We start from the raw sequence: 2,592 nt of genomic DNA on the forward strand, positions 1-2,592 counted from the left end.
TGACATAACGATAAAACAAAAAAGTMAATTTTATGCAATAAAACAATGTTCCAATGATGTTACCACATGGGGTCATCATCTTGGAGGTATTTCTGATGAACACAAAAATGTGTTCACTCAGACATTTAAACAGCCTGTGAGTCACAAATCATGACGGTAAGAAATGACCAAATCTGAAAAAGTTTCACATGACTATTTGAAATGTCATGGTTTATTCTGAGAGAAGCCGGTGACTACACGACGCAGGAAGAAGCCCACTTCCTTTCAGTCTGCTCACAGCTCAGCCTCAGCGTCTGCGCAGCTGTTCCGACACAAACTGAATGCAAACATCCACAATCGAGGTTTTCAACAGCTGAGGTTGTGCGTGRCAGCGATGCACCGTGTAAATGGTTGCTTCTTCTTTCTCTCTTTCCCCACTTCTATGGTCACTTTTTCTCTGCTTTATACTCTACCGGAAACTGAAACGAGGATTAGCGTCTTTACATATAAAGTTACTTCCTCTTCGCAACAGGAATAACCAGCTGAGGTGATTTGCAAACCTGATAAATATATTGCTTTGACAATACTATTAAAACATTCCAGGACTCTGCTGTAAGTCTGGCCCCAGGGTCGACCAACAACTTAATGGCAAAATGGAGAGACTGGAAGGCATCCAAAGAATGCAGAAATGTTTTGTTTTTTCTGCTCTACCTTTCTAAAAAGAAAACAAAAAAACAGCTGTTATTTTGCTTTTCATTTGCTTTTCACTCTGCACAAGAGGTGTGACCAAAAAGAACTTATGGATAAGTACTAAACTACCACTTTTTCCTCCTACAGGTTACATTGGACAGTCAAATATCATGAGATCACCTCGTGATTAGCTAGTGTTTTAATCATGTATGTGTTAAATAAGRTCAGAATTTTAGGGTTATGTTAGCGGAGGTTAGCTTTCTTACTCTTTGTTCAGACTTGTTAATCATCTGACTCCTTATGTTTTTCAGTGTGGCTAAGAGTCATTCGAGTATGGACAAAAAAATTAAAAGAAAGAAGCTGATCCCCTGTTTCATRAACTAAGTCCCAGTTTATGCCTTGACCTTCATTAAACTTATGTTGTTGTTTTTTTCCTAAACTGTGCCCTAATGAGAACCCATCACAAAAAGAAAAATGGCCTAAAATCGACCAATCAATTTATTCTCTATATTTAAACAGGTCTGTCCCTTGGTGATGTTAAACAAAAACTCAACGGATTATTCAGGATTTAAGGTTTGCTATGCATGTTGGCCGAAGTATGAAATGATGACAGAGAAGCGCACAAAGATGTGGGGCAAAGGTCACTTCCTTATTATTCAACAATTGTTTTGATAATTTAAAGGTTTTGTACAAGCCGAGGCATGTAAAAGGTCTACACAAGTAGCCTACTGAAACAACGCAATGCGTGTTTGTTCACACTCTCCTACAGCAGTTTTTACTCTAACACCAACCACAAAATCCAAAGCAATAGGGGTGTRGAGGAAACATTGTCTTTTTATGAGTACACTTTGCCACAATGGAAGGCTGCGGAGGAAATTCGCAACTTAAGTTATGTGAAAAAGGAAACAACTTGGTGATGTCTTGCTAGATAAGTTAATATCTTCCTAAAAAAAAATCTGTTTTTGTGGGTGTTTAGTTGTTCATTTCTTATTCAATGACTTTAATTACCAGATCTCAGTTATGAAGCTCAACACCAGCTAACGCTAATCGAGCATCAGCGATTATAGATGCTCGATTAGCGTTTGTTGCAGAGCTTTTACAAGCCCCATAAAAAAAAAAAAGAAAAACATAAAATGGGTTAAATGAATATTTTGTACGTTTATGTAAGCTTATTTACGTTGTCTGTGAAAGGCCGAAGAACTTGACCGAACATCCTGTTGGGATGCCAAAAAGGGAAGTGCAGAACACAGCGTACGACACGAAGACGTGAACATTCAAAAGGGTCAAAACTTGGGAGAAAGAAGCCATTTAAGACAGCTCCTGGGGTAGAAAAATAGAAAACATAAATTAATATCTCAAGCCCAGTGTTGCAACAACAGTGGCCTCATTCAGGAACAGTAAGTATGTAGGTCGTTTGTAGAGAGAAAGCAGTGAGAAATCATTATTCAATGTAACCTATAACCCACTGCAGCGGTCCTGTTTACAAAACAAACCGAATGCGAACAGTGTGTTTGTGAGCCAAACATAACGTTGCTTTATTATTATATTCCTCAGAAGCATATGCACTTCAATAATCACTTTTTTTTAATACTGTACATTTTAGCATTAATATATTGATACAACTGGTAGCTTTGGGTTTAAAGTAATTTAGTGAAGTCAAACTATAGCTTAAATAAATACATAATTAAACTGCTGTGAATGATTTACCATTGCATAAATTATGTTTATTCAGATTCCTGAGCCTTCAAATGTTGTCTCTAATCAGGTTTTGATGCTGTTGCATCGGGACTGTGAGCTCGAAGCTCGATGAGATAAAGATCTTTCAGGTTGTTCCGTCTCTCCTTTCGGTTTCCCGCTCCGTTTCTGCCCGGTAACGACTTCTGGGAGCTTCGATGTCTTTTTTTTTTTTTTTTTTTTTTTTTT

This window comes from Poecilia reticulata, linkage group LG1, assembly GCF_000633615.1.
Source record: "Poecilia reticulata strain Guanapo linkage group LG1, Guppy_female_1.0+MT, whole genome shotgun sequence".
Classification (NCBI taxonomy): Eukaryota; Metazoa; Chordata; class Actinopteri; order Cyprinodontiformes; family Poeciliidae; genus Poecilia; species Poecilia reticulata.